We start from the raw sequence: 26,515 nt of genomic DNA on the forward strand, positions 1-26,515 counted from the left end.
GTGATCTCAAGAGGCTTCCATAGCCTTGGCAGCTCATGACAAGATCCTTGGGTGATTACTGACATCATAAGAGTGTCAATTGTTACATCAACAACAGGAGTCACTGTGCACTTGCTCCCCATGTAGGACCTCTGTCCTTAATGTGTTTTACTGTGAGAATTAATGGTAAAATTAGTCTTCAAACAGTACTTTAACAGATTGTACCTACAGATACAAAGTATAATCTTAGTATGCACTCAGTTGATCTTCTATATATAATTAAAAATGAATCCTAAGAATGGGATAGGAGAGTGAGTAGGAGATGGGATGGTTTGTGGGTAGGAGGTGGTTATGGGGGGGGGGGGGAAACTGCTACAATCCAAAAGTTGTACTTTCAAAGTTTATTAACTTGAATCTTTACTGAGTATGCATGCCAGGCTAGTGTTGCGGCACAGCAACTATACCCGCTGCCTGACTCCGGAATCCCATGAGTGCCAGTTCATGTCCTAACTGTCCCACTTCCTATCCGGCGAGTTGCTTGTGTGCCTGGAAAAGCAGCAGACAGTCTGAGTGCTTGGTCCCCTGCCACCCACGTGGGAGACCTGTATGGAGTTCTAGGCTTTGGTTTCAGCCTGGCCTAGCCTTGGCTACTGTGGCCATCTAGGGAGTGAACCAGAGATGGACGATTTCTCTTCCTAAGACTTAAAGTGAGCCCAGGAAACTCCAAGGAGAAAAAGCTTGAAAGGGAAAGCAGCCAGAGTTAGATGGCACATTTAGCCGATCATCTGTAAGCTATCATGGCCAAATTCCACTGGAAGTCCTCTAAGGAATAACACAGGATTCATCTCAGATTACACATTCTAGGAAACGGGCTCCTGGGCTTCGTTAACCAGGCAGAGCTCTACAGAGCTGACATACCCCTTTGTGCTTTGGAGGAACTCAAAGCTCTAGGATGCTAGCCTTGAGAGGCCAAAGGAAGGTGTTCTGGTGGGGTAGGGCAGCAGGCATGGTGCTATTTTCCATAGCTACCCTGATAAGGAGGACAAGAGGACAGTAGCAATCACTTTGCGTCTCCCACACTTACCCCCCACCCCGCCACTTCCCAGAAGGATGCCAATGCTTCTGGATATTGCTTTCAGAGAAAGGGACAGGATAACTCCTCTAGTAGGACTAATGGGATACCATGGCTGCTCCTTCAGCCCTGTGAACTTCTAATGAAGGCTACCCTGGAAAGTGACATTTTCATTAATACCCAGAGCTGATTCGGAGGGAAGGAGGAATGCTTGCCAAAGTGAAATGTCTGTCCTGCTGCATTCATTGCAATGTCTAACCCTGGGTCTTGGATGTTTTGGCTGCTGATGACAATATGAAGTGTGGATTCCAAGTGACTTTGCCAACAGGTGCCTGTGGGCTTCACCTGGTTCTTACCTTGCCAATGCCTCCTAGTCCTCAGGGTTCATGATGTGACTTAGACCTGTGGTGGGGGCTCTTCTCTGGTTGTCTTTGTCCTGGACAGATCAGAAGATGACACTGAGTTTCTATTTGGCTTGAATGATCAGGTAGACCCTCATGACAGACTTTAATCTGCTCTGGCAGTTTGTCAGGTCAGTGGTAGGTGCAGCATCTTTGAACTCCAGGAGAAACCCAGAGGAGATCAAGGGCTGCATACAGAAATAAAGTTCTGGAAGCCTGACTTGGTCTTCCAATGCCTTTGCTAACCTGGCACCAGAGTCCAGGGATAGCGCTGATCCTGGACACAAGGTCTCTATCCAAGGAGCGGGTTCTGGAGTCATTGCCCTCCCCGTGGTGTGCAAGTGCTCAGCGGCATGACTGGCTCCTTAGCACAACAGCATGTTCCAAAGCCCTCGTTGATGCAGGTAGAGCAGCTGAGACTCTTGTAGAGCTACATTGCAGGTGTTTGACGGGGGACCTGGTTCCTGCCATGGCTGATGGGAGGGGAGGATGGAAAATATTCAGAACTGGATCAAGCAGCAGACCTGGTACCCGAGTATGTGGGAGAGATGCCCAACCACCTCTGCTGATGGGCAGTTCATGTAAATCAGGGCTTTGTGGTCCACTCTGACATGTGAGCCTCCCATAGTCTCAGGCTATTGGGGGTGGTCGTATTGATTGCTTCCTGCTGTTGGTCAGTCTACTGAATCATCAAGGAGATTGAGACATTTTCTCATCACTTTGTTGCCCGACCTAATTAATGCAGAACTGGTGTCTTATCTCAACAAGGGGTCCAGTCCAGGAAGGAATTAATTGACCACAGAATGCTTTGTAGGAAAGTCTTTAATTTTATAGCTGCTCTTATAAAAGGAAGATTCAGGTTTTATATAAGTTTGATAATGTCTGATATTTGCATACACTTTTGAAAGGATCCCGTTCATGCCTGCAACATCTCTGTACTATGAGGTGATGAAGATGAGTTTTTTGCCCTCAGTAGTCCTGGACTAGATCTGAGGACTACTAAATGAGATGCTAAACATCAGTGACTTACTCTGGGTCACCTAAAAACCTGAAACAATATCACAGGTCCTACACTAATGTCCTACTTGTGTTTTAACAATAAGCAGCAAACTAGGGGCTTGGGTGAAACACTTACCTTAATGTGGTAGACAAGTTGGGAAAGGATCTCCCTTGGACCAAATCAAGGTGTTGGCAAGTGTTGCCATGGCTGCTTGTCCTGGAGAGCAATTTGGGTCCTGGATTTACCTACTCATTAGCATCCTGCATGCCTTGGCTTGTGGCCAAGGAATTTCCAGCTTCCCCCTCTCGGTGGGTTCTTGGTGGCCTTAAATGCTGAGGTTAGGACCCAGCAATGTCAGTGGTGGATGCAGGGATGTCCCACAGTAGACCCACTTGTGACAATGCTTTCCTCTCTGCCTGGAACTCTAGACGCAAAGTGTGCTGCCTTTACGGAATCAAATAGGACTTCATTGTTGAGTTGGATGGAAAATTGAATTTGTCTCATAAGGAAACTCCTTGCTTGATGCTCTTGTGATGAACAAAGCCTGCAGCCTTCTGGCTTCGAGGTGACAGTCACACTGTAGAAGCCCAGTGACAGCCTTGCTGATCGACTTGTCCATGATTGGGTGGCTTATTTGCATGCTGTCCAGTAGATTGATACGTTCTACATTGACTTTGTTCTTCCACATCTTAACCTTGTAGTCCTTTTGCATTCAGATAAATTAGATACTAATTTTCGCTGATTCTGTGAATTAAGTAGAATGATTTTGGTTGTACTCAGGAATCTAGTCAACACCATCTAAATGAGAATGGATATTTTGGAGCCTATATTTCAATTACTTTGTCCTCAATTCTCAACTAAATCTGGACCAAAATCTGCATGCTAGTTAATGTTATGGTTATAAAAGCTTTGACATAACACACAGCAGTTAAACTGTCAGCTACCTGCTGCTACTCCTGTCTTCCATGAACCAGACCCTGGAATGAGCAGCTGTCTGAACAGGATCTGTAGATGCTTGAACCACATACCAGAGACATGGCAGAGATCCTGAGGCCGGATGCCTGGAAGTCCTACATCTCTACCATGTACTTTGAGAGCTCAATACAGGGATGTTGAGTGACAAATACACTGTGGCTCAAGTTGATGTTTCCAAGCATTAGGAAACCTGACTTCCAGCTGCACTGTTCATCCCACATTCTTTTACCCGTGAATGTACATCGACTATGTCCCCTTCATTACTCCATATTCTTAAGCTGTTACAGGCTTAAGAACCTCTTGATACAAATATTCTTGAGGCTGTCAATGCTTTTCTAATGCCTCTTAATCCTATTGGATAACTGAGTGTGGGTATGGTCATCTTGGAGACTCTGCCTGTTCAATGACTACCTCCCGAGTCTTGTGGATCATACTGTGACTATTCTGTGGATAGGCACTATTAAATAGTCAGGTACTTAATACTGGTTCAGGTGGCATCTACTTAGGTGAATGGCACTGATCTCTGACATTTGCTTGGGGGTGGGGCAGAGACTTAAATGTTGGGAGGTTGGAGGCTGCCTGCAGTTGTTGGTGTCCTTGGTACCACTGAAAACAAGATTTCCAAGACAAGTGATGGGCAGTGCTCATCATGGACAGCACTGTATTTCCTGGCTAATGTGGACCCTTCTGAAATGAACTGACTCATTGATCCCAAATCCTGAGCAAGAAATGTCCTAGGGTGGACAGGAAAATGTTGTGTAATAGATACTGCCTAAGTGCTCACAATGATGCCACAACCCCTTGAATACTGGACATGGCTGTGGTCCTGCTTCTGCCTAAGCTAGCTTGCAAAGGGACACCTTTCTAAATGGAATGTGGCTGCAGTAAGGGGAAGGTTATTGGGTCTTAGTTACTGCTTGAAGAAAACCTCCTTATCATACTTCAAAAACACAGAAAACGAGCAGGAACCAGATAGTTTACCATGAACTCTTGCTTCCCACCGTAAATGTCTCACAGTGCTTACCTTCCTTGCTTGTGCCTGCTTGTTTTACAGTGACGAGTCCAGCTGTACTGATAGCTATGTTACTTCAACCTGGGACTAAAAATAAGATGCTGGCTAAAACCACCCCTTAGGCACTTCTCTGACAAAGGCTCCCATGCCCCAGCTTGAATCTCTACATGTGGGTTTATGCCTTCCAGGAGGACTTCTGGCTTCCCAGTGGCAGTCACACTGTAGGGGGCCCTTTGACAGCTGTGCTAACTCATTTTTCTATGGGTGGCAAACTTGCATGCTGTCTTCTGGTTTACTCTTGGGGAATTCAAAACAAATCTTAGGTGATTAGGAGTTTTGTATTCTGCATGTCACTCTGATGGTGAACCCATCCCAATCTCCACTCTCCAGGTTTGATTTAGTGAGAAATGGTATCTTAGACTTCAAATACCACGTGTTTATTGTGCAAGAACTTAAGATAGTCGATTTTGTACTCATCTTACTCATTCCTTTCAAATATGGAATGTTAATTGAGTTAAGGTTGCAGATAATCTTCATACATTGTGAGTAGTACACTAAAATTATTTATACAAGTTATAGCCAAAGAAAACTGACAATTGTTGAAGTATTAATCTGTTTCCTATGCTTATTGATCTCACAGGTACAACTTGGTTTTGGTATCAATACTTCCATTTTTACAGCATGAGTGTAGCACTTACAGAACAAATGAACACATGTGGTACAACTGCCCAAGAATCGCAGCTCCTCAGTTAGCTGGGTCACGAATTAAAACCCCCACCATGAGCAAAGTCAGATTCAAGTCTATCAGGAGTTGCTGGTGAGCTTGTCACCTCCCTGTGTCACCTCCAGGCCAATGACCAGCCGATTAAGGAGCAACAGATGGAAGAAAGCCTTTAGAAATCCTGCAAAAACCTCCTATCTTCATAACTCATGTTCCTTGTGAGACTAGCTGTGTGTTTTGGGGGTTAAAAGAAGAATGCCCTGGCCCACTTGACTGCTCCCTTAGCCAACCTGAGTTTTTCTTGAAGATGCTTCCAATTTCTTTTCTCAGTATGAAACCCAGAGCTGTTGCATACTCCAGTGCTATGGGATTCTGTCTCAAACTTAGTATCTTGGTATCTGTGAGCAATGTGGGTTGCACGCTGAGGGCTTCTGGAGCTCCTGTGTCTAGGTTCACTCTGGGCATCCAATAGTGTTATCTGTGTCAACATTCTAAATAGAAACTGGGGCTGGAACACTGTTCCCATCCCTCCTATCCCCCAAAGGAAACTCTACCCAGGAGCCTGCATCTTTATGTACACTGGGTATGATACAGCTCTGGTAGCCCAGGTCTGTGCCTGGCTGTGCACTTGCAGAGTGGGTGGAACAGAGTGGGGAGCATCAGTTCCTGGCACAGCCACTCGGCCAATGTCCAGACCATAAACCATGGTTACCCTGTCCCTTTCTATTCCCCATGCCCAGATTCCTTAAGGAAATTGCCATGAAAATTATCAATAGGATCTCTAAGTGGTGTATAGTTTTGTTTCCACTTGATGATGACCATGGGTCCCTAGAAGTCTTTGCTAAGAAATAGCTTACGAACACCATGCCCCCATCCCCAACTTAAATGGATGTAGTATAGATTAGGGGAGAGTAAATTGTCCCTGCAGAGATGGGTGGTGTATATTAAAGCTTTTTTTTAAAATCTAAGCAACCAATCCTGCTCTGAAGCAAAAATAAGGGCTGTGTATCTTGTGCCCAAACCACTAGACCAAGTAAACGTTACATTTCTGGAGTCTGAGGAAGGGATGATAGTTCTATGGTGTCATATTTCTCTAACATCTTGTAATCTTCATAGATGCTTTACCTCCTTGGTTAAACTTATTCCAAGGTATTTAAAATTTTTTTTGTAGCTATTGTGAATGGGATTGATCTTAAAAGTTCGTTCTCAGCAATGGCACTGTCTGATACAAAGGCTATTTTTATGTTGATTTTTACATCCTGCGACTTACCAAACTCAAATTTCCAAAGACTTGTCTTCCAGCTCATTCTGCCTCGGCAAGTCTGAGGCTTTCCGTTGTATTTTGACACTGAATTGTTCATTTCTAATACTTACAGATTTGAGAAATCAAGCGTGTCTCATGGAAGAAGTTTTCATCCATCTTAGATTGCTAGAACTCATGACTCTGCTTCTCAATGCTTCTGAATAGTTCTGTGATCACTATCTTGGATTGTCAGGCATTTCAGCAGTCTTTGCATATTCTAATATTGAACTATTTCTCTGAAGGAGCAACATCTTGTTCTTGTTTCTTGTATTACTACATTGCTTGGGCATTTGTGGAAACACTTGTTCTCCATTGATAGGTTTTATCTTTGAACTACGCCTCTGGCTTAGTGGAGTGAGGTTTGTGCTGGGTGGGGCCAGGGAGTTTTGGTCAGTGCTTTAGGGTGAGATGAGAATACAAGGTGACACCCAGGTTGGTCATGGTAGTTCTCTTGTCTGCAGGGAGGAGAGTCCGATCGTGTCTGGCATAATCAGAATTTCACCTCTCCCAAGGTGATCAATGCCTGGGGTTAACCCACTGTGGCTACAATTCTCATGCTGGAACATGAACCACACAAAGGATCTGTGCAGCCCTCTGAACACGGAACCCTCTGCAATGACCCATCCTTAGGCAGCTGGGGAGCTCTAAGCCTCTGACGCCAGACATGATTACCCAGAGACCCAGCTGCGTCTGTGCCCTATTGTGCAGTCCCAGAATACTCAGCCACAAGATAGAGGACCCTCTTCCAGCCCTGTGAGCCTGCCCCACCCACAGAATGAGCAGGGACATTTCCAGGGCCAGCTGCCTGTGGGTGCTCTGCCTTGGCAGTTTGAGCCCAGAGCCTGTGATAGGATTGTGAGGTGCTCCCAGCCTCTCAACCTAGGTGGGTTCCCAGCCCCGTCACCCTTCTAGCCAGACTAACTCAACTGGGGAACGTGGAACTTTCCCTCTAAAAATCCACTGCTCACATGCAGGAGACGCCGCAGCTTCTACAGGTGTCAAGATGGTGCCTTCCCCCTGCCAGCTGCCTGGTGGCCTTTTGGGGGAAGATGAGGATAAAGAAATGTACTTTTCCTTCACTGAATTAGCTTGGTACCCTGCCCCCTGCGAGGGCTCCAGGCTGGACTTGGAGTCAGTGTGGCTCGCCAGGTGTTCTCCCTTGTGCAATATCACCGGTGGCATGGGCTACCGCAGCCTGTTCTTGCCTCTGTGTCAGACGCTGGTGTCTCCTCCAGCTCCCGGTCTGGGAGTCGGGTGTGGGATCCCCATGTGCTGCTGTGCCTCTGCCACTTCCTGGCTGTTCTGTGGTGTCCCTCTTTCACCACAAACCTCTCTCCAACTCAGTCCTGGGAATATACTTCTCAGCTTTTTATCTGCTACCTTCCCCTGATCAAAATCAGCATGTCTTCCCTATTCCGCTATCTTGGAATCCCTGAGCATTGGATTTTAAAGCATTAATTACATTAAATGTTTTCCAAGGCTGAATATTTAAGTATCAGGGAGGCTAGGGGACTGGTGACTAAGATCTCAAACTTGGCAAACTGTCTTCAAGAGGAGATATCCATGCTACTTGTCTTGATCTCGGCTAACAGGCAGTCACCTGAAGACTGTCAGCTGGGTACTGTCTCAGACGATTGCGGGTAAGAGGATGAGTTGCCACTGAAGACCATAGCCTCTTGGAGGTTTGCACTCCTCTTGTCCAGAGGAGGCTTTACTGGTAAGAATTCCTGGTACCCTTAATGAAGACCTGATGACTCAAGGTTGCCACGTTTGTCTGGAACAGTGAGGGGTATAAACTGGAAGACCCTGGTGCATGTGAGTGAGGTCTTCCACACCTAGGAGCGAGACGTGGGGGCCCTTGACAGGGAGGTGGACACACCTGTGGCAGCTTGTGCACTTGAAGTGAATCACTTGATGTGGCAAGATGGCAGCTGCTCTAGATCCTTGTGTGCTGCATTTTGAGTCTGGGAATTTAGAGAAGGGTTTGAGGTGAAGCTTTTCTTACCCTATGCATTGGAAGCAAATACTAATTACATCAGTGAAACCAGTCTAATGGGTGGGGTGGGGGTGGGGAGTGAGATGTTGATCCTGAAACCAGGTAGCTCTATAGGCTATATGCCTTAGGAGAAAACATGTCTTGTGCAGATTTCTAACATCTGATAAGCACTCACATTTTTTTTTAGCTCCAAGATTTCTTTGAATTATTCAGATTGTGAAGTATCTTCCTAAGGTATAGCAGCTTTGAGTGGCCAGTGCTGTGTGCCAAATTCCCTTTACTAGTGCATGCAGTATCTCCTCACTCTGCAGTGCCTAATCTTGTGCTTGCTTTGCTGCCCCACTGTCCAGGGCGTGGGTTCCTCCTCTATGCTGTGTTCCAGGTTGGGAGGGAAGGTAGAGGCAGTGCCTTGGTTGTCTGGCTAAAGGAATTCCAGAGGTTCAGTCTTGGGTACGGACTAGGGGGCTGGGACTGTGGGGCTCTTCCCAGCACTGCGCTTTAGTTACAGGCCTGATACTAAGACCTGAACTTAATTCGCTTCTTCCCAAGTTGCTGTGCTGCTTGGAGTCAGGTTGAAGGAGGGATAACACAGGCAACTCCTTCCTTGCTCTTTTCATAACTAGATGTCAGTCTCATCTTCCCCAGCTCTTCTTGGGGTACATTAATAAGTGAGTAGCTGATCAGATTTGTGTCTGGAAACATCAGTGGATGGTCTTACTCAGCTGCCATCTTGCTGGTACTGTTTTTCCCTGTTAACCTAGGCACACTAACAAGGACACAACTTCTGATCATGCTAAGCAAACTCTTACCTGAGTGACTTTGCCTTTTTAAGTCTTGACAATAAAAATGGAGGTGAAACCTAGGTAGCTGAGGATGTATCTCTGAATACAGAATTGGAGACATGGGCTTTAGGCGGGTACTGTATCTGAAAATGATTCCAGGGAGCAGGGAAGAGGGAGTGGTGCAGGTGAGATGGGGTGGGATGAACAGCCACTGAGGGGTATTAGACAGCACTGATACAGTCACTTCAAGGCTGACAACTGGGCCTTTCGCCATATAGAGGCTGCATATCAGAATTCTCTGGACCTGACCTATCTGCTCACCTATCTATCCAACTCTTGTTTTGATGGTTACCCCCCTGCTGAAGTATTCCCCCTTGCTGCAAATATGTGGCTCTGCATGAAAACATGCATCCGGATGCCTGTGGTGTGGCCCCAATGCGATGTATGCCTTCCATTGCAATGTCGGACCACCTGGGTGGGTGTCAACAGAAGAGGGGTGGGCTCTGTGCCTACTGCAATAAGGAGCCCCCTATTATGTCTTCCTTAGTTGGGGCATTTTCCTAGGAATTTCCAAGATTTTGACTTAATCTACTTGTTCTGCTTGCCTTTCAAATAAGTCTCCCATTTGATGGTCACTCCCTACATACATGCCCATACAGCTGGCCAGGAACTTAATCGAGGTCTCCCACATGGATGGAAAGGGTCTAACTTCTCCAGCCATCACTTGGCTCCCATGGTGCACTTCAGCAGGAAGCTGGAATTGGGAGTGGAACTAGGACCCAAACTCAGGTATTCTGATACAGGAGTCAGTCATCCTGAGCAGTGTCTTTATTGCTAAACCAAGTGTCTGACACTGAGAAATTCTTTACACAGCCCCATTCTGGCATGATCTCATCTTGGCCCCAACAATACTGCTTGAATTAAACATACCTATGGATGTAAGCCCTTGAATTACTATATTCGAGGGAAAGTTGCCTTGTAAACTGTAATGCTTTGTTTTGGGAATCTAAGATGAGCTCTCCCTTATAAGTCGGATCTACCTTACCTGCCATGAGTTGAGCTAGGATGAGTTGCCATGTTAGTATTCATACTGACTCGTGGTTCACTGGCACACATCTGTGGAGGGAAATAGGACCCGAAGCGCTAACAGGTCACTACTGTAAGGTATCTTGTTAGGGTTGAGCCCTTCACCTCTCCTGCATTCAATGTGAGCCACCAGAGAAAGCTGAACACCTTGGCTTCTAAGAATTGTTTATATTCTCTCTGAATTGTGAAGTTCCTTTGTGATAGGAAGAATTTGTCCTGACATCCTATCTTCTGGAGCTCCCCTGAATTTTAGGGAGTCTAATTGTGCCTCCTTTGCCCTACCCACTTAAAACTCCTAGGGTTAAGAGATGAGATGGTTTGAAATCCTTCTGCCTTGCAATTCCTGGCAGGCCCATGCCAAGTACCTAGACTGGTAAACTGAGCTCAAGTGGAGACTTAATTGTGTTAAGACCAAGTGTCTGCTAATAATAGATTTATTAAGAGAATGATTCAAAAGGGAAGCAGACTCACAAGCAGACTCAAAAAATCGCAAATTCCCTAAACAGCACTCCGGCCTCAAAATCAGCCCTTAAGGCATTTGGTTTTGGCTAAAAAGCCCATGAGAGTTTCTCAGGCATGGAAAGCCAAGACACTTTGTCAAAAAAATGACCTAAATGAAAGATCTCTGGCTGGCGCCGTGGCTCTCTAGGCTAGTTCTCTGCCTGCGGCGCCGGCACCCCAGGTTCTGGTCCAAGTTGGGGTGCTGAATTCTGTCCTGGTTGCTCCTCTTCCAGTCCAGCTCCCTGCTGTGGCCCGGGAATGCAGTGGAGGATGGCCCAAGCGGTTGGGCCCTGCACCCGCATGGGAGACCAAGAGGAAGCTCCTGGCTTTGGATTGGCACAGTGCGCCGGCTGTAGCGGCCACTTGGAGGGGTTAACCAAGGGAAAAAGGAAGACCTTTCTGTTTCTCTCACTGTCCACTCTGCCTGTCAAAAAATCTGAGATCCCAGTGGAAAGAACGGGCCATCAAAGGAGGTAACTTTTTCTGAAGGGAGGAGAGAACTTCCACTTTGACTATGGCTCTGTTGAAATAAAGTTGGAGTTTGTGATCTCAAGAGGCTTCCGTAGCCTTGGCAGTTCATGACAAGAGCCTCGGGTGATTACTGATGCCATAAACAAGAGCGTCAATTGTTAACAGGAGTCACTGTGCACTTGCTCCCCATGTAGGACCTCTGTCCTTAATGTGTTGTACAATGTGAATTAATGCTGTAACTAGTACTGAAAGTATTTTACACTTTGTTCTGTGTGAGTGCAAACTGTTAATCTTAGTATAGTTGATCTTCTGTATATAAAGATAATTTAAAAATGAATCTTAAGAATGGGATGGGAGAGGGAGTGGGGGTGGGAGGGCGGGTATTGGGAAGAACTGCTATAATCCAGAAAGTAATACTTATGAAATTTATAGAAAGCTTTTATTTAATATAAAAGTCAATTGTGTGGCATTGACTTGCTCAGTGCTGTGTTGAGTTTGGCCCCCTTCATTCCAGTGTCATCCAACTTTTCATCCTTGGGCCCCTGCCTGCCTGAAATTTTTCATCTTTACTATATACTTAGATTGAACAATGTTTAACATTTTGCCACATTCTCTTCATATATAAATATTAAATGCATATACATATTTACACTATCCTTAAAAGTGGGGGTATTGGGCCGGTGCCATGGCTCACTAGGCTAATCCTCTGCCTGCAGCGCCGGCACCCCGGGTTCTAGTCCTGATTGGGGCGCTGAATTCTGTCCCGGTTGCCCCTCTTCCAGTCCAGCTCTCTGCTGTGGCCCGGGAAGGCAGTGGAGGATGGCCCAAGTGCTTGGGCCCTGCACTCCATGGGAGGCCAGGAGGAAGCACCTGGCTCCTGGCTTTAGATCGACACAGCGTGCCGGCCATTTGGGGGAGTGAACCAACGGAAGGAAGACCTTTCTCTCTCTCAATGTCTAACTCTGCCTGTCCAAAAAAAAACCAGGAGTATTAATGTCACATGTGAGATTCATGACAAGGCCCATGAAGTAGGAAAAGAACATATTACATAAAGGGTATAATTCAGAAAATACTTATAGCTATACATGAAAAAATATAACACCCATGCAATTCTTATACTTTAATAACTTTGACATGTGAGAGAAAGCATGTGGAACTTGTATTTCTATGTCCAGCTTTTTACTTTTTTAAATATTTCAAATACAGAAAAGTGTGAAGAGTTTAATGAGCACACATAGACTTATCAGTTAACATTCCGTATTTTCCTCATGTAAACATCTTTTAACATTGTATCACATAATGTGGGATTCATAAGAAAATGAAGTATGTTATGCAGTATAATTCAAATGATTGAAATATATACCAAATAATATGGCATCCATACATTTTACTACATATATATTCCATATGGGAGAAAACCTGGTATTCGTGTCTAGATTTCACTAAGCATATTTTCAGTTGTATTGATTTTTGTTGTAAGGATTAGTTCTTATGGCTCAGTGACATTGCATTGTGTATGTACTAGCTCATCTTTATCCATTCATCCATTGATGAACAGGTTAATTCCATATACTTGCTGCTATTACAGTGCTGTAACAAACATGGGAGTAGAGGTATTTTCATATGTTGGCTTCATTTCTTTTTGGATATCTTTCCAGAGGTAAGATAACAGGGTCATATGGTAGCTCTACTTTGAGTTTATAAGGAATCTCCCTACTGTTTTCTATAATAGCTCTATTAGTCTGCGTTCCAGCTAACAGTCTAAAAGGGTCCCTTTTTCTCCATATCATCACTGGTATTTTGACTTTTGGATAACCATTCTAATGGGAGTGACACGATGCCTCACTGTGATGGTTCTCATTTCTGTGATGGCTAGTGATAGAGGATTTTTTCATCTGTATTGGCCGTTTGTATTAAGAATGTCTACTCAGGTACTTGGCCTATTAACTGGAGTGTTTAATTTCTTGAACAACTTTTATGTTCTCTATTCTATATCACATGCCTCGTTTGACAATATTTTGTCCCATTCTTCTGGTCATCTCACTTTGTTTTTTACTGTTGCAGAAAGCTTAGTTTTGTATTCAACTTTGCTACAGTCACATATCTTGGTGTGGAGTCTTTTGGTTCTTCTAGAATCGTATAACCTGCAAATAGGAATAACTTGACTCCCTTTTTGTTTCCCATAGCCAATTTCTCTGGCTAAAAAGTTCCATAACTATTGAATAAGTAGAGAGTGGGCATCCTTGTCTGGCTCCACATCTTAGTGGAAGTGCTTCCAGATTTTGCCTGTTTAATGTGATTTTAGTTTTGGGCTTGCCATATAAACCCTTTATTGTGTTGAGGTATGATCCTCCTGCACTTGATTTGTTCAAGAGTTTACTAATCATGGATGAGTGTTGCATTTTATTAAGTGCTTCCTCTGTATCTGTTCATGTTTTTATCCCTCATGCTGTTGATACAATGTATTATATTTATTTACTTATGTTGAGCCATTCCTTCAACCCTGGGATTAATCCCTGGGTGAAGGTGAATGATTTTTTTTTCTTGATGTCCTGTTGGATTCAATTCTCCAGTATTTTGAGGATCTTTGCATCTGTTTATCATGGGTATTGGTCTACAGTTTGGTATTTTTCTCTCCTTTTGGAATTAAGATGATGCTGGGCTCACAGTGAGTTTGGAAGGGTTCCTTCCCTTGCAGTTGTTCAGGATAGTTTAAGAATTGCTGTTCCATTAAAAACATCTGGTCCTAGGCACTTTTGTTTGATTCAATCTCATCTGTTACTGGTTCATTTTCTTTGCAGCTTTGGTAAATTTTCCAGAAACCTACCCATCTAAGCTTCCCAACTTGCTGGCATTTAGTTTATATATAATAATTCATATTACTGTGATATCATTTGTAATCTTTCATTGAGTTTTTTCTTAGTCTGGATATTTTGTCAGTCAATCCTTCATTTCATCTTTGTTTTAAATTTCTATTTCAGTTTTCTAATTATGGGTTTGGTTTCTTGTCTTTTGGGATGCATTGCTAAGTATTTTGATCTTTCCACTTTTATGTACTGCTATAAACTTAGGGCTGCCTCTGCAGTATTCCATAAGTTTTGATAGGCTGTGTTTACATATCTTTAAAAAAATTTCTCCTTTGAATTCTGACTCATCGTTCTTTTAGCTGCATATTGTACATGCTACATATAATTGCACAATTTTTGGAGTTATTTTCCGCTTTATTCCACTGGTCAGAAAAGATACATGATGTGACTTTTTTCCATTTCAGGTTTTTTAAATAAGAAACATGAAGTATTAAGCATGGTATCTGACACAGTGTTCCATAATTGCCATTGTGAAGCAAGGCCAGACTTTACTTGTATTTCTCATAAATACAACTTTAGGAACATAGTAATTCTTGCCCTGTCCTCCCACACACTTCCCCCTTTCATCTTCTCCTTTTTGGTCCAAGAAAAGGAAATGAAGAATAACATGGTTTAAAAAACTGCTCTTCCATAGTCTGAACAAAAGGCTTTTTTGGTTTTTTAAACTTTTATCTAATATAAATTTCCAAAGTACAGCTTTTGGATTACAGTGGCTTCCCCCCACCCCACAACCACTCTCCCACTCACAAATCATCCCATCTCCTACTCACTCTCCCATCCCATTCTTCATTAAGGTTCATTTTCAATTATCTTTATATACAGAAGATCAAGTTAGTATATACTAAGTAAAGACTTCAACATTTTACACCCACACAGATACATAAAGTATAAAGTACTATTTGAGTACTAGTAATACCGTTAATTCATAGTACAGCACATTAAGGACAGAGATCCTACATGGGGATTATATGCATAGTGACTCCAGTTTTAACAATTGACACTTATTTATGACGTCAGTAATCACCCGAGGCGCTAGTCATGAGCTGCCCAAGGCTGTGGAAGCCTCTTGAGTTCACCAACTCTGATCTTGGACAAGGCCATAGTCAAAGTGGAAGTTCTCTCCTCCCTTCAGAGAAAGGTACCTCCTTTGGCCCATTCTTTCATTGGGATCTCACTGCAGAGATCTTTCATTTAGGTCATTTTTTTCCTGCCAGAGTGTCTTGCTTTCCATGCCTAAAATACTCTCATGGGCTCTACAGCCAGATCCAAATGCCTTAAGGGCTGATCCTGAGGCCAGAGTGCTACTTAGGACATCTGCCATTCTAGGAGTCTGCTGTGTATCCTGCTTCCCATGTTGGATTGTTCTCTCCTCAATTATCAGTATTAGCAGACACTTGTACAAGGGCTTTTGTTGTTGCTTCTCAAAGGCGTTCTCACTCCCCCCACTCTTTTCCCTTTCTTCCTCCCCCCTTTCCTTTTTGAAACACCCAAAGATGATACGTCCATTGTGAGCTCTTAGACATGACTATAACTTATGAGACATAATCTTAATTCACTAAAAGGAAGTGATTCTTGAATAAGTTTTACTATTAAGTCTCATGATACAACTCTTTGTGGACAGAGGTCCTACATGAGAAGTTAGCACAGTGACTATTTAACTCTTACCTAAGACATCAGTGACCACCCAAGGCTCTTGACATGAGCTGCCTTGGCTATGGAAGCCTTTTTGGATCCAGTAGCTTGACAAGGCCATAAGCAAAGTGGAAGTCCTCTTTCAGAGGAAAGTACCTCCTCCTCTGGCCACTTCTTTGCACAAGGGTCCTTTATGTAGGACACTTTTTCCCCAAAGTGTCTTGGTTTTCCATGCCTGAAATGCTCCCCCTGGGCTTTCCAGCCAGACTAAATGCCTTAAAAGCTGATTCTAATGTCAGTGCTACTTAAAGCAATTGTCCTAGGAGTCTGCTGTATGGACTGCTTCCCATGTTGGAACCTTCACTGCTTTTTAATTGTCTATTACTTCCAAACACTCAGTCCTATTAATATGATCACTTTAACTCTTGTTTAACAGGGGTAGTATTTTATTTTTGGAAATTTATATTTGCTAAATTAAAAAGTACAGCTTATGGATTACAATAGCTTTTCCCAATAACTTCCCTCCTGCCCGCATCTTCCCAACTCCTGTTCCCTCTCCCATTCCATTCACATCAAGATTCATTAATTATCTTAATATATAGAAGATCAATTTAGTATATATTAAGATTTCAACAGTTTGCACCCACACAGAGCATAAAGTGTAAAATACTGTTTGAGTGCTAGTTATAGCATTAATTCACATTGAACAACACATTAAGGACAGATCCAACATGAAGAGTAAGTATACAGTGACTCCTGTTGACTTAACAATCTGACACTCTTGTTTATGGCGTCAGTAATCTCTCTAGGCTCTAGTCATGAGTTGCCAAGGCTATGGAAGCCTTTTGAGTTTGTGGACTTTGATCTTATTTAGACAAGGTCATAGGGTGGAGGTTCCCTCCTCCCTTCAGAGAAAGGTACCTCCTCCTTTGATAGCCCATTCTTTCTACCGGGATCTCACTCACAGAGATCTTTCATTTAGGTGTTTTTTTTTGTTGTTGTTGTTTTTTTTGCCAGAGTGTCTTGGCCTCCCATGCCTAAAATACTCTCATGAGCTTTTCAGCCAGATCCGAATGCCTTAAGGGCTGATTCTGAAGCCAGAGTGCTGTTAAGGACATCTGCCATTCTATGGGTCTGCTGTGTATCCCACTTCCCATGTTGGATCGTTCTCTCCCTTTTTTATTCTATCAGTTAGCATTAGCAGACACTAGTCTTGTTTATGTGATCCCTTTGACTATTAGACCTATCATTATCAATTGTGAACAGAAATTGATCACTTGGACTAGTGAGATGGCATTGGTACATGCCACCTTGATGGGATTGAATTGGAATCCCCTGGCACATTTCTAACTCTACCGTTTGGGGCAAGTCAGCTTGATCCTGTCCCAAACTGTACCTTTCCTCCCTCTTATTCCCACTCTTATATTTAACAGGGATCAGTTAAACACCTAAGAATAATTGTGTGTTAGAGTTCAACCAATAGTATTAAGTAGAACAAAAATACTAAAAGGGATAAAGTGTTAAGTTGTACATCAGCAGTCAGGAGAAGGGCCAATCAAGTCATTCTTTCTCATAGTGTCTATTTCAACAGGTTTCCTTTTGTGCTCGGTTAGTTGTCACCGACCAGGGAGAATATGATATTTGTCCCTTTGGGACTGGCTTAATTCAGCATAATGTTTTCCAGATTCCTCCATTTTGTTGAAAATGACTGGATTTCATTGTTTACTACTGTATAGTATTCTATAGAGTACATGTACCATAATCTCTTTATCCAGTCTACCACACTTTAATTCTTGATTATATCTATATGGTCATTTTACTACTTGCTCCTATCCATTTGATCTTTTTTTATATCTTTATCAGCCAGCTTAAAGGATTTTGGGGTCTCGGGGCTAGTTGTTAGGTTGTACCCTTAGAAGAACGTCCGTATGAATGTATGCAGGACTACACTGCTTTGCAGTTGCATACTTCATTTCAGGTACAACTTTATGGTCTTGGTGATTCTTCCCACTGTGTTCGTGTTTCCACAGTCATTCCCATCCCCCTTCCTTTTCCCTTTCTTATTCTCTCTTCACTAAGATCTATTCTCAGTTAACTTTATATACATTATTAACTCTTAAGTATAGCATTCAATGAATCATGAAAGAAAGATATGAAAAGGTAAAGATACAGAATAAGCTTTTCCTTAGTCATTGCTTCTCAAAGTGTCAACTTGGTTTCTGTGTGTTGTCTTTTCCTAAAACTTGTCCATCTGGGACTGGCTCATTTCACTGTTTTTCAGTCTCAATTTTGTGAATGACCAGACTTGGCTGTTAGGGTGTCTGTGTTTACTGCTATGTAGTAATCCATGGTGTATAGATCCCATAATTTCTTTATCCAGTCTTTGTTTGTCAGGTATTTGGGTTGATTCCATGTCTTTGCTGTTGTGAATAAGAATTATCTGTACCTCCATGTTGCAGTTCGATTTATGAAAGGGTATTGTACTTTATCAAATGCTTTCTTTGCATCTATTAAGATAATCATGTAGTTTTTGTTCAATTTAAGTCTATCAATATACATAACATTATGAATGTTGAACCATCCCTGCATACCAGGAGTAAATCCCACTTGGTCTGGGTTGATCTGTTGTTGGATTCAATTGCCTAGTACTTTGTTGAGGACTTTTGTGTCTGTTCAGAGATTGATCTGTATTTCTTTCTCTTTCAGATATAGGAATTAAGGTGTTGTTGGCTTCATAGAATTTGGGAGCATTCCTTCCCTTTCAATTATTTCGAACAGCTTGAGTTCTTTAAATATTTGGCAGAATTCAGTAAAGCCCATCCAGTCCTGGGCTTTTCTTTGTTAGGAGGGTTTTTTTTACTGATTCGAATTCTGTCTTGATTATTGGTCTTTTTAGGTTTTCTATGTCTCCATGACTCATTTAGGCAGGTCATATGTGCTCAACAATCTATATCCAATTCTAGGTAGTTCTCCCTTTTTTTGCTGCCTCCTAAAAGTTGATGGGTTCCATCTGGATATTGTTTCACTTAAAAGTCGCTTTGGATTAAATGTTCACCTGCAAGAGAATAGACTATTTTTAGCATGATCTAGAGTCATGAATGGTGCAGTATTCCTTAGGATTGACTAGGAACGCAACACTAGTTCTGTTTTTAATCATCTCTAGGGTACTTATTTTTAAGTTTTTAACCTCTTGACTTTTAATTCCTTTTGGATATAATTTAGTTTCTTAAAGATTATTTGAGAGAAGAGATACTCCATCCACTGGTTCACTCCCTAGATTGTTGCAATAGCCAGGGCTGTGCCAGGCCGAAAGTCAGGAGCTTCTTCTGCATCTCCCATATAAGTGGCAGGGGCCCAAGTACTTGAGCTATCCTCTGCTTTTCCCAGACCATTAGCAGGGAGCTGGATCAGAAGTGGAGCAGCCAAGACATGAACTGCACCCATATGGGATGCCAGCACTACAGGTGGTGGCTTTAACCACTACACAACAATGCTGGCCCCTACCTTCAGATTTTTTAAAGGATGCTGATGTTTAAGTGGCTGCTTTGTCCTTTGGGTTCTTAAAGTGACTGTGTTCCTTTACATACATATTGGCTGAGATTTAGGAAACACCTGTTCCCTCCCTGGCCAGGTTGGTGTCCACCTGGGCAGATTGTCAGAATGTGCCATGGCCAGATGTCCTCCAAAGCTGTGATTGAAATGCTATAAAATTGGAGTTGGATACCCCTCATTCTTCTACAATGTGTCCATAGAAATACAGCTGTCTGGGATGGGAAATAATGGGCATGAGGGGCAGTATTGTCTTCCCCTAATGGAAGCCAGAGCCTGGATGGAGGCAGGAAGGATTCTGTAACTACTGCAGTTAAGCTACAATTAGTCCTAACTCTGATCCAAAGATGTTTTATGGGTTAGAGAGGAAGCAGTTACGTCCTGAAGTCATCAGCCCCTTCCTGACAAGGCTTTCCTGGACAGAATGACTCAGAAGTCCTGATGGGGCATGGGTGTGATTAGAGAAAAATAATTTTCATAAAATGCTTGTCAGCGGGTAATGAGCTAGATTCCACCTCTTGACAGGTCCGCTGACCACCAACCATCTGAAGCAGAGAACTTGCCTGCCAGCTGCGATGTCTGGAAACCCACGTGTCTCGAAGTCCACTGGCTGAAATCTCACCGGCTTCACTCCCAGACTAGCTGTCTCCCTGGTCCTTGGGAATGAGCCCATTGAGTCCAGTGACTGCTCAGTCTCCAGTCCACAGAATGGGATTCAGAAACCATTCCACCACCATGGCGGGGAAATGCTGGGCCTGCCTGGTCCCAGAGGAAACTGAACCAGAGTTATTTTAGACAGGGGAGGATCTGCTGGTTGTTTCCCAGGTTCGTGGCATGTCTTGCATTTGTGCCTATCAGGTTCCTCATTTTGGGTTTGGTTTAGTTTTTTTAAACAGTTCTGACATTCAGCTGTATGGGAATGGTGGAGAAGGCTTAGAGCAGCCTTTCTTTCAGGAAGAACTTGCTGTTGGTGCCCGGCAGAAATGTCTCGTCTCTTGGCAGTTGTACTGATCCACGGCTCGTTGGAAGCAGGGATCTAGTCCACTTCATGATGAGAGGAACCTTCTGGCATATTGGCCTCCTTGGCATGAGGAGGGTGAACGTGCACCCAGAAGTGTCATCCTAGTGGAATCTTGGAAGGGCACTGCCTCGAAGCATTTTCTTGGCCCATGTCTTGTCTATTCCTATATTAACTGTTGATATCCAGTAAAGAAGTAACCCAAACTCAACACTTTGTGGGAATGTTTTTAGTCATATTTAGTTTTTCTCAATCTAACATCTACTTTTCAGCTTTAATAGCTTTTGTTCTACATGTTTATGCCTGTATTTCTTCAAAAGATATTCCTCATAATCTTGTTAATGTTACTGGAGTGTGAGCATGGGTCAACACTTTGTCTACTTGACAAGCTTTTCTAGAGAAAGAATAGCTAAAAGCTTATTTGACAAAGGAGACATCAATGACCTTAGATACGCAGATCCTGAAATGTAAATGTGATTTTTACTGCTGCCATAAAATGAGTATCAAGTTAAAAGCTTAATGTAGCATTCCTCAGTACTGGTCCCCTGCAGAGGAATATTAGTTCATACAAAACATACCTTCATAAGAGCTAAAGAAACCAGAGGAGAGGCCAGCATTTTTGTGTGGGGGTTAAGCCACTACTGCAATGCTGGCATCCCTTATGGGGTCTGGTTTGTGTCCTGCTGTTGGACTTCTGCTCCAGTTCCCTGCTAGTGGCCTGGAAAAGCAGTGGAAGATGGTCTAAGTGCCTGGGGGCCCTGCAACCCATGTGGTATATCTGGATGGGATTCCAGGCCATCTGGGGGATGAAACAGCAGATGGAAGACACTTCTTAAATCTTTAGTTTAAAGGAGGGAGGGGAGGTGGGAAGAATATAGCATGTTTTGGGCACAGGTAAGACAGTATGATGGTTTCACGATTTGTCCCCTTAAATTGAGGTTAGTCCCTAAAATCACTAATGGTACCAAGAGGGTACAAGCTTGATCCAGTTACCATCTTTGGAGATGAGGCTTTGGGAAGCAATATTTTTCTTGGTGACATCATTAGGTATGGTGGGATCCTCAAGATCAAGTCCCAGTGGCTTTTGAAGATTAAGAAATGGGTAGGTAATTGGCAGACAGATGTGTCCCTGTCACTTGCCATGAGGTGCCCTGGGCCATCTTGGAGCTCTCCTAGCAATGCCATAGCATTGTCTGTATCTTGGATTGTGTACCTCCAATGCTGTGAGTGAATTCGGAATGCCTATTGTATCGTCTACCACAGATGAAGGTATTCAGAGATTTGGAGATTGGGAGGCTGGCATGGATCCGCCATTTAAGACCTATTCGCCCACATGGGGAAGGCCCAGAAGTTACACTCTGAACCAGAACTGTGAAGGGATGGGTTCGCTGAGGAGCTCGGTGGTTGCTTCCAGACCTTAGGACCTCAGTTACTCAGTCGGAAAATTAAGTCCAATGGGAATAACTGGATCCTAGGATGGTGGGGACCACGTAGCAGCATTCAGTCATTAAAAGCAAGATACTTATGGTTACTATCATGGACAGCAGACACAAAATCACAATGAAAATGCTCCAACTTTTGTAGATCTGTAGTGGTGTCTAGTTAATCATGGTGTTCCTAGAAGTGAAAAATTCATACGGGAAGATGACAAATTCCTATTTGATCTGTACAAGTACAAGCCTTTTGTAGAAGGTATTAGGCACTGGTAGAAGAAATAACCAGATTTTTCAGGATATCAGTGTCCTGTAATTTGAATTGACATTAATCTTTTTGAGTTGACATCAGAGTGGCCTTCCAGTGAGTAGGGGCTTATCCAGGTCACATTATCAGTGAAGTTTCAGCTCAGCTATGACTCACAGTGGGCCCCTGAACCCATCTTACTTTCCCAGTTCTAGAAGAACTTAGCAGCTGGCAGAATACCCACATGGGTTCTTTAACTTATAGAATAAGAGGTTATCACAGTGGGAAAGGCCTGATGGAAACCACTAGAAATGCCATAACTTAAGAAAAGCAGTAAGAAAAGCAATACCACTTTCCTGGAGGGATTTTGGAGAGGAATGCCATCTGTCACTTGAAAGGTGTGAGGTTAGAGGTTCCCATCTCATCCTCGCTCAATAACTTGGCCTGTGAGGCAGGCAGCAGGATCCTGGAGCATGGCAGTGTGTTAGCACAAGCAGCTGACAGAGCTGTGTCTCCAATTGCAGCTGATGTGCCAGAGGCTACTTCGTTGTTTGAGTAGATTAACAAGTTTTCTGCTTGGTATGCACTTACCTGGTAAACGACATTTCTCAATACTTGTCCAGAAAGCCCACTGGAGCAATTTGCTTTCAGCGGGGAAGGGCCACAATATACTTGTGTTGTCCTCTGTCTGGGGTATATCAATTGCTCAGAACCATGTCCCACCCCCCGAGGGATCCTGGTCACCTTTTCCACAAGACTGCACACTTGTCTGTCACCAGGTCTAACTAGCATGTGTCAGTATGAATGTGATGTAGCAGCTAGTAAGATGTTTGCATGTCAGAAGATGGGAAATAAATCCAGCGGCAATTCTGGGCCACCTTAGTGAATCCCTAAGGGTCTAATGGTATGGGGGCATGCTGAGATGTCTTCTCGCAGTCAGCATGTTCCTCCTACCCCCACGAGAGACACACAGTGCCTGGTGGATCTACTTAGGTTTTAAAGCAGCACATTACTGTGGCTCATCCACTGAATGACCATAGAAGCTGCTGGTTTTGGGTGACGCCTGGAACAAAAGGTCCAGGCTACCCTATGCTTGGACAATGCGATCTAGCAGATCCAGTGGAACTTGAGTCAGTGGCAGGTAGCAGTGCTGCTCAGAGCTTTGGCCCTTGTAGGTGAACTGCAATGGAGGCCCTCGCATAACCCTGCTCTTAAACCACTCTTGGCCCCACTAGTGGGCCTTGGTAAAAACTGAAAGCTTGGGGCTGGCGCCGTGGCTCACTTGGTTAATCTTCTGCCTGTGGCACTGGCATCCCATGTGGGCACCAGGTTCTAGTCCTGGTTGCTTCTCTTCCAGTCCAGATCTCTGCTGTGGCCTGGGAAGGCAGTGGAGGATGGCCCAAGTACTTGGATGCCTGCACCTACATGGGAGACCAGGAGGAAGCATCTGGCTCCTGGCTTCAGATTGGCATAGCTCTGGCCACAGTGGCCATCTGGGGGGTGAACCAACAGAAGGAAGACCTTTATTAAAAGACTGAACACTTGACCATAGATGGCCCTATCACCTGGCAACACGAGCCGCCTCCCATGACCCAGGCCATAAAGTAGGGTATACACAACCGTACTCCATCACAGGAAAGTGGTATAAACTTGAACCTGATTAGGTCTTGAAGGCCCAAGTTGCAAAAAGCAGCAGGCCAAATACACCTGGTTTCAATTCTTTGTTTTCTCTGCCTGCACCTGCGGCCCTGTAATGACCACACTAAATCAGTTAAAGGAAAAAGACTGGGATCTGTTTATGGGTGGCTTTGCAGGATGCAGGTACCACCTCAGACAGCTATATTATAGCCCTCTTGGACATCTCTGAAGGATGGTGGTGAGTATATACCAACTCATGGGCTGTAGCCAATTACAGAAACAAGGACTGTCAGTCGTGGGTGTATTCTTTCCAAGTCGTGGGTACCAGCAGATGAGTAAATGTGACCTGAAGACTTTACTACCTCTCTTGGGAAAGGGATGGTATTTTTCTTGTGTGCAGAATAGTTGCACCACCTTAAATGAAACCATCATTTCATTGTCTATTTGGAAGTTAAGTGACTTCTGGAGATGCTTATGGCTGCTATGTTTATAAGGAGTGGACTTGTGATAATTCCAGGTCATTATGACCAATTAAAGAATACCTAGAAGTTTGAACATTATTTTGGCATGTTTGTCATCTGTCATTGTGGGCAGATATCAATTGTATGGAGATGTGGACAGAATACAGCAGATGAATTGATCTCTGAGCTGGGGTACGGTTGTCTCAAATTGGACACCAGAACTCTAGGCTCACTGACCTCTGGACTCCTGGACATCAGTAGCCCCCTTGGCAGTGCTTAGGCTTTTGGCTTCAAACTGAGAATTGCACCCTGTACTTGTTTGACATTTTTGGATTTGTACTGAGCCATGCTACTGGCATCTGTATACAACCGGTCATGGGACTTGTCAACAGCCATAATCATTTGAGTCAACTCCTCTACACATACCTATGTGCGTTTCCTATTGACTGTCTATGGAGCTCTGACTATACATTAAATTATCTTCATCACCAGTCCCCCAGGTCCACAGCATAATCTGGAGAGAGGGAACTCTTTTCAAGTGAGAAGGAAATGGAAGTGAGTATCATACTTTGTCACAGACTCTAAAACTTCGTGTTAGAAAACCTAGGAGCAGGTTGGCCCTCGTTGCACCGGGTTTAAGGTCTGCCCCAGGTTCCAGGCCTGCATGGCAGAGTTCTCTGGGCCACCCTAACGCTAGGCTGATCTGAGAGGCCTCCAGCCCCAGGTGGCCTCCATTGCCAGGATAATCCCAGTGGCTGTGGACTTTAGACTACCACCAGCACTAGGTTGACCCCATAGCCACAGGTTTCAGGCCTGTCCCAACACCAGGCCTATTGCTGTTGATTTCTCAATGTTGCAGTGGATTCATTTCTGAGAGGAGCAGCGTGGTGTGGACAAGAGGCACGGAGTCACCACACTGACCCCGGGAGTCGGGTGAAAGTGGGCTTGAGGCAAACAGCCCGCAGACTCGTTTATTTCAGTTAGTACAACAGCTTATAGTCAAGAGCAGCCAATCACAGCCTGTTGCCAGTTAGGCTTTTGTTGCCAGGCAGTTTCTGAAACCATCCAATCACATCCTGCTGTCAGTCAGGCTCTGATATGTGGTTTCCTGTCATGTGGTTTCTGAAGCCATCCAATCACAGCCTGTTGCCAGTTAGGCTCTTGTTGCCAGGAAGTTTCTGTTGTCAGTGGCCATCTTGGCATGACCTTTTCACCTCAGCAGCCATCTTGATATGACCTTTTCACCTCATTCCACCACATTTCCCCCTTTTCGTTTTTTGAGCAACAGGAGGCATTCTTGGCCATACCATTGTTGACCCCGTTTCCATGTGGTTTCCGTATGCAGCTGTGCCTGTCTTAGGTTGTCCCCCAGGGGATCTTACCCGTCAATGACTAACCAGCGCTCAAATCGAGAGACCACAGGATTGCTTGCTCAGATGGGGGTAGGAATGAGGAATAATGGTTATCAGGAATGGCATGACCGCACACAGGCTGTAGGCCATTTGAGTGGCTGACCAGAGCTAGTGGGGTACAAAACAGTAACAGATGTGGCTATGGGCAGTTTCTCAGGGTAGGATGATAGGGCGGGTGCGTCTGCTAACAAGGCGAGAGTCCACCTTGTTCAGCTGATTGATTGGCTGTCAGTTGCAGGCTTGATGTTTCTGGTACCCAAATGGGCTATTGCACATTCTCTGGAAAGACACAAGCATATCCTTGACCTTTGGTTAGCAGAGGGTGTAGTCCTTTCCATTCTCCTGTCAGGGGGTCTTCCCACCTAACCATAGGGGCTGGGGTCTGGGATGGAAAGGATCCCCAGTGTTTATAAGCTGGGCTGATCCCTTGGGAATCAAAAGTAAGAAAATTGATAGTGAAAAGGACCTCAGTCAAAGCAAGCTGTGGGTCTGGGGGCATATGATTTTTTTGTCCTTGTAAGATCTTTAATTGTCCTATGAGTTCTTTCAATGATTGCCTGTCCCTGTGGGTTGTATGGGATACCTGTGGCAGACTGTACTGATCCCCCATGGGGTTCTACATGAATCTTTTTCTGTTAAAGATTTGATCATTATTCTTTGTTCTTATTAAATAAACGAGGACTGTAAGCCACAGGCCTCCAGACAACACTCGCAAGGTAGATACCACGCACTGTCATGTGGGCATAGGTAAGCAAAGCAGCTTGGTGAGAAGCATTGTTGGCTTCCTACAGGGCTGCTTGGTGAAATTGCTGACTCTGCCACAGTGCTGTCAAGGTGTGCAGAGGCTCACGGAGGGCAGACTCCTCCTTAACTAGTACATTTGTCCTTGGGCCATTCTCAGGTCCTCTGCATTTAGAAAGCCAGATAGCCTGCAGTAAGAACTCTCCTGGTTGAAATCT

The 26,515-nt window shown here is 44.1% G+C and overlaps 2 long non-coding RNA genes across 4 annotated transcripts in view; one reads left to right on the forward strand and one right to left on the reverse strand.

Annotated features, from left to right (window-relative positions):
• LOC138848770 (uncharacterized) overlaps nt 1–21,464 on the forward strand; it is a 199,366-nt gene extending 177,902 nt beyond the window's left edge. Inside the window, exons 2-3 of the long non-coding RNA XR_011386834.1 lie at nt 19,873–20,172; nt 20,302–21,464. This is a non-coding gene — a long non-coding RNA (uncharacterized lncRNA). The remainder of the gene's footprint in view (nt 1–19,872; nt 20,173–20,301) is intronic.
• LOC127486159 (uncharacterized) overlaps nt 1–26,515 on the reverse strand; it is a 40,117-nt gene that overhangs the window by 8,393 nt on the left and 5,209 nt on the right. Inside the window, exons 2-3 of one of the 3 annotated variants that reach the window (XR_007912913.2) lie at nt 8,343–8,427; nt 1,408–1,487 (exon numbers count right to left, since the gene is read on the reverse strand). This is a non-coding gene — a long non-coding RNA (uncharacterized lncRNA). Of the gene's footprint in view, nt 1–1,407; nt 1,488–2,587; nt 8,428–26,515 lie in introns of all 3 variants that reach the window. The other 2 variants (XR_011386833.1, XR_007912914.2) reach the window with 2 other exon arrangements.

The sequence above is a fragment of the Oryctolagus cuniculus genome, chromosome 2 (genome assembly GCF_964237555.1).
Source record: "Oryctolagus cuniculus chromosome 2, mOryCun1.1, whole genome shotgun sequence".
NCBI classification, from domain to species: Eukaryota; Metazoa; Chordata; class Mammalia; order Lagomorpha; family Leporidae; genus Oryctolagus; species Oryctolagus cuniculus.